The following is a 6,684-nucleotide window of genomic DNA, read 5'->3' on the forward strand; positions in this document are numbered from 1 at the left end:
ACTGTTATTTTTGTAGTGTCTTGTGGTGAAAAAAATTTTTTTTACCTAATTTGCATATTTAATTGGCTCATTTGCATAATTGTGTGATAATTTCCATGACCAGGGGGAGTAGTCTCTAATTTTTGATTGGTCGTTATATTAATTAGGGAGTACTCCCCCTGGTCATGGAAATGTGGTGGATTGGGGCTAGATTTGCTTTTTTGATATGAATAAAAGAATAAAAATAATAAGTTTTGTGCAGCAGTAGGGCTTTGGATGCTCAGGGGGAGTACATGGATTGGGTACTTTTTTTTTTTAACTCCCCTTAAGCATCCAAAGCCCTACTGCTGCACCTAAAAAATCAAATACTGTAGTTTATGGAATAAACCAACTATTTCTACCTGCCATCCCATAAAATCTCTAGAGTAAAAACACACTCAAATACATTCAACCTGAACTATCAGTCCACTCAAACTCCAAAACACACACACAGTAAAAGAAACTAAGTCTAACACGCGAAACACAAGACAGAGACAAAGTCCAGCACGCTCACAACACAAGACAGAGACAAAGTCCAGCAGACGCACAACACAGGACAAAGTCCAGCTCGCTCACAACACAAGACAGAGACAAAGTCCAGCACGCTCACAACACAAGACAAAGTCCAGCACGCTCACAACACAAGACAGAGACAAAGTCCAGCGCGCTCACAACACAAGACAGAGACAAAGTCCAGCACACGCACAACACAGGACAAAGTCCAGCTCGCTCACAACACAAGACAGAGACAAAGTCCAGCACGCTCACAACACAAGACAAAGTCCAGCACGCTCACAACACAAGACAGAGACAAAGTCCAGCGCGCTCACAACACAAGACAGAGACAAAGTCCAGCGCGCACACAACACAAGACAGAGACAAAGTCCAGCACGCGCACAGCACAAGACAGACAAAGTGCGGTGCACGCTCACGGTCACAAACTACGCTCTCTCAAACTCGGGTACGTGCACAAAACATCAACCTGTCGCTCCGCTCGGACCAAAAAAAGACACTGGACGACAAAAAGGCGTGTCTGCTTTATTACCTTTGTGATGGCCCTGAGGTAGGACGAACCTCCTCAAATCACATAGTAAAGCATCAAAACTATTTATTTGATATGAGCCAACAAGTGACAAATTGGTTTTCTAAAGACTGTTCCATAACCACAATTCCCATAACATGAAAAACTCTTCCTTATTACAGCTTTTAGACAAAATGTATCACATGGCAAAAGGCTAAAGAGAAAATCATTACTTCTGGTACAGACCCGTTACAGAGTTTCTCACCGAACGGCGAGCGTTTAACAAACTCTCGGTTCGCGTGTACGTTTGAGCGCGCGGCTGATCGGACTCGTCGCCGTTACGACTCTTATACGTCGTTTTGCCAAAATTGACGTGCCGAACATCAAACGCGCACCTTCGTTACGCTTTCAGGGTATTACAATGAGAACACGTTCAAGGTATTAAAATTATTTAGAACACATTGGAGATATTGCAATTACAACAGAACACAGAAAACCCAACTCACCTTTTCCAGACCTTTTCTCACATCCCGTTACAGATGATAACACGCTTCTATTTCAACCCTGTCCCTGTCCTCGGCCGTTTACTCACGCTACTCCTAGGCCGATCGCGAACGCCTTCCCGGACCTCTCCCTAAACGAGCGTCCTGACGAGGACCGACCTTGGCCGCTATGAAGAACGGGTGTCACCGGAAAGGCTGTTCCTGGGATCCTCGACAAAAACCCTGCCTCTGAAACCACCGTCCCAGACTGACCTGAATATGAACTTTGGCAATTACCTTGACTAGACCAAGCACGGTGGACCTGGACTAAAACGCACTGCTGAAGGCAGTGGATGGACACGTGGGAAAGAAATCCCCTGGCTGGTGTTTTAATAATCTACTTGAATTTTTTTTTGTCCATTTTCAGGTAAAATAAAAAAACACCCTAGAAAATAAAACATACAACCCCAAACCACAATCATACCAGATCACACAGCTACACCACACCACGCACTCAGATACCAAACCCACCGCACACTCACACAGCAACCATTCTCCCGGCTGACACCCTCACCCCACATCCACGTCACCCCTCGGGAACACCGTTCCCGGGAGGCTCTAAACGCTCCCTGCCTGCCTAAACCCCAATCTCGGCCCAACCCACATCCAAACTTGAGCAATGAACGTCACCTCGTGGAGAGACCGGGAGGAAAAAAACCAACCCAGCCAGGGGAAACAAGAAAATCCCCCAGCTGGAGTTTTTTTATTCTATTTTGAATTTTAAACTTAGCTTAAAGAAAAAACCATTAACCTGCAAAGAAACAAATACAGGACCAAAACACGATCATTCCACGGCACTCAGGTAAACACACCGCTCATACGCCGACCGACACCGCCGCACGCTCGCGCCGCCCCGGTGCTCCCGGTGTGCCGGGACCCCGTCTCCTCGCGGCCCCTCGGGAACGCCGTTCCCGGAAGCCTCAAATGTGACTCTGCCTGCCAAAACCCCGGCCCGATGGACGCCCGCGGCCGAACCTTGGCGACGAACGTCGCCTCGCTGAGCGGCCGGGACCGGGGAAAAAAAAACCCAGCCGGGGGAATGGAAAAAAAAATCCCCCGGCTGGGGTTTTTTTATTCTATTTAAAATTTAGCTGAAAAGAAAAAACCTTTAACCTGCAAAGAAACAAATACAGGACCAAAACAGATTCATTCCACATCACTCAGCTAACCACACCGCTCATACGCCTACAGACACCGCCGCACGCTCGCGCCGCGGCCCTTCTCGCCCTGTGCCGTGACCCCGTCTCCTCACGGCCCCTCGGGAATGCCGTTCCCGGAAGCCTCAAATGTGACCCTGCCTGCCAAAACCCCGGCCCGATGGACGCCCGCGGCCGAACCTTGGCGATGAACGTCGCCTCGCTGAGCGGCCGGGACCGGGGAAAAAAAAACCCAGCCGGGGGAACGGAAAAAAAAATCCCCCGGCTGGGGTTTTTTTATTCTATTTTAAATTTAAAATTTAGCTGAAAAGAAAAAACCTTTAACCTGCAAAGAAACAAATACAGGACCAAAACACAATCATTCCACGGCACTCAGCTAAACACACCGCTCCTACGCCTACAGACACCGCCGCACGCTCACGCCGCGGCCCTTCTCGCCCTGTGCTGTGACCCCGTCGCCCCTCGGGAATGCCGTTCCCGGAAGCCTCCAATATGACCCTGCCTGCCAAAACCCCGGCCCGATGGGCGCCCGCGGCCTAACCTTGGCGATGAACGTCGCCTCGCAGAGCGGCCGGGACCGGGGAAAAAAAAACCCAGCCGGGGGAACGGAAAAAAAAATCCCCCGGCTGGGGTTTTTTTATTCTATTTTAAATTTAAAATTTAGCTGAAAAGAAAAAACCATTAACCTGCAAAGAAACAAATACAGGACCAAAACGCAATCATTCCTAATCACTCAGCTAAACACACCGCTCGTACGCCTACGGACACAGCCGCACGCTCGCGCCGCGGCCCTTCTCCCCCTGTGCCGTGGCCCCTCGGGAACGCCGTTCCCGAAAGCCTCCAATGTGACCCTGCCTGCCAAAACCCCGGCCTGACGGGCACCCGCGGCCGAACCTTGGCGATGAACGTCGCCTCGCTGAGCGGCCGGGACCGGGGAAAAAAAAACCCAGCCGGGGGAACGGAAAAAAAAATCCCCCGGCTGGGGTTTTTTTATTCTATTTTAAATTAGACATTTACCTGAAATGCAAAAACCATTAACCTGCAATAACAAGTAACTACAACCCCAAAACACAATATTACCACATCACACGACTCTAACGCACCACCCATTCGCCTACCGACACCACCGCACCGTCACACCGCACCCATTCTCTGCCCTTCTCGCCCCGTGCCTTCGCCCCGTCTCCGCGTCGCCCCTCGGAAACGCCGTTCCCGGCGCCCTCTAAACTCGCCCCGCCCGGCGAAACCCCGCTCCCGGCCGGACCTCGGTCCGCACGTTGGCGACGAACGTCGCCTCCCGGAGCCGCCGGGAACGGGGGAAAAAAAACCCGGACGGGGCGGGGGGGATAAAACCCCCCAGCTAGGACTCTCTTATTCTTTACCTTCAGAATTTACCTGAAAACGGAAAAAATTTTGAACCTCCGAGGACAAATAACTAAAACCCCGAGCCACGTTCGCTCGAGGTTTCACGCTACCCGAACGTGCTGCGCGTCATCCACCGCACCGACCCTTTTAAGTACGTGTCTCAAGCTAATTGTCAGAACGGGAAAACAGTTTGGACTTAATTCCCTTGCCGTCCTTCGTACAGTTCTTGACCACGGTGACCTATTCTTCCGTGGCTTCCCAATCGTGGCAGTTACCGCAAGTCGGTTCCTCTGACGATCCGGAACTCAAACTCGCCCCGCGTCTCCGTCGCTAAGCGCCGACTGAGCGCCGACGACGCCCGCGACCCCGCCGACGTCGCTTCGTCTTGGGTAACCGACTCGGGGCGCGGCCGACCGAGAGCGGCGTCGGATCGCTTGCGCTGTGACGTCGTGCGATGCGATGGCGAGGGACGCTATGGCTTGCTAAGTGGACAAAATATGACGATCACAATCGGCTGGAACTTGATTCAGAGTAATTTCTACGTGGACATGAGGTGCCAAAGGCTAGAGGGAGGCCTTTCCGTTGAGTCGTGAGGTTCAGAACGGACCCCCTCGCTTTCTAAACTCCTCCCCGGACGGAAGACTGGGTGCGGCTGGATCCTAACGTAGCACCGCGCTGGATCTACGGTTTGGCTCCCAGACTCACGGAGAATAGGGGAAACACCTAAAAATATTATACTTACATAAGGCCAAAGGATTGTGTGTTTACAACTCATTCCTTATATCACTCAGCCTGATTTTCAGAATCGCATCGCTCTACACCTCGACATCCCTACCTCCCTTCCGTGGACGTGGGGACGGGTGGGTTGATGAGGCAAAAACCGTGAAAATAAATAACCGAACAGAACGGTACGGCGGGAAGGCTGACCGGAGCTGCTGCTGCTGCTGCTAAAGTCCCGGCCAAGCATCGAAATCCCTGGGTATTTATACCCTTACAAACTATTCACCCACCCCTCTACATTCTGATTCAATCAAGTAGCAATAGCCGAGTCTGGTCTTCTTGCTTCTCGGTAGATCCTCTGCGCTGATCTCAGACTGGACTTGGCTCCTCGCAGCCGTAGATTTTGTTTACTATTCGTAGGAGCTTCCTGCCAGCCTCAAACGTGGCATTTTCACTGAAATAAACCTAGTTCTTCACAAAAGTGTAAAGCGGGCCTTATCTCACAAGTGCTGATCAGAGTCTGTAGCTGCTTTTGTTACCATCAAAAAAAGGCTATAACTGAGTGTTACATAGCCTAACAAAATGCCTTTTTACAAGTAAGGGACTCGTATTGACAACGTGATCACCTGCAAAGAAAAAAAAATTCATTAAAACACACTTCATCTCTGGAAAACCAGCAGACCACAGAAAACGCTAGTCAACAATGTCCTTAGTAACAACAGCAAAACACCACTAAAAGGACTCTTGACTCCCCTGCCCACAGCTACTCCATCCCACGTTACTGCACGACCTCTGCCTACGCAATTGAACACGTCAGCATATTAACCGTGGACTCCTAGACCTCGGTCCACCCGCCCCCGACTGCACGCGTCCGGGCAGAGCAGCTCCGAGCCAAATACGCACCCGCTCAGACACACTCTCCACAGAACATGATAGACGACACGATGGCAACGCCACCAACAACACCCGACGATGACAACGACTCCAAACCAGACACACATCGATCAAAAGAACCTGCAGGGAGGCAGTGGTGTACAAGGAGCCTCCACTACAACCCCAGAAAACAAAAGAATCGAAGTTCAGGGCCCCTTACGAGACGGCGGCACTGGCGCAAAACACACAGAGACGGCGGCACTGGCGCAAACACACACAGAGACGGCGGCACTGGCGCAAACACACACAGAGACGGCGGCACTGGCGCAAACACACACAGAGACGGCGGCACTGGCGCAAACACACACAGAGACGGCGGCACTGGCGCAAACACACACAGAGACGGCGGCACTGGCGCAAACACACACAGAGACGGCGGCACTGGCGCAAAACACACAGAGACGGCGGCACTGGCGCAAAACACACAGAGACGGCGGCACTGGCGCAAAACACACAGAGACGGCGGCACTGGCGCAAAACACACAGAGACGGCGGCACTGGCGCAAAACACACAGAGACGGCGGCACTGGCGCAAAACACACAGAGACGGCGGCACTGGCGCAAAACACACAGAGACGGCGGCACTGGCGCAAACGCTTCGAGATGCTGGGAAAAAGTGCCAGTCCCCAAGACTGGATGGGTAGAAAGCAGAGCTGCCAACGCAGCCCTCAACGACGCCATAAAACGCAACTGACCAGAAACATCCAAAACACAAGGACCTGCCACGCTTTCAACTGCTGATACGACAGAACCGGCACCCAATTGGCGCTACGCCAATCGGCACCGGCATTGCAGAACCCGGAATGGCACCCGAATAAACTTTTGTGTCCCTCGAACGCGATGAGACCCCAGGATCGTCACACAGGCGCAAGGCAGGCTTCCCGAACTACACAGCGACGCAGACGTTGGCTGGAGCTGCCCTGCCCGG

The sequence above is a fragment of the Columba livia genome, chromosome 33, assembly GCF_036013475.1.
Source record: "Columba livia isolate bColLiv1 breed racing homer chromosome 33, bColLiv1.pat.W.v2, whole genome shotgun sequence".
In the NCBI taxonomy this organism is placed as follows: Eukaryota; Metazoa; Chordata; class Aves; order Columbiformes; family Columbidae; genus Columba; species Columba livia.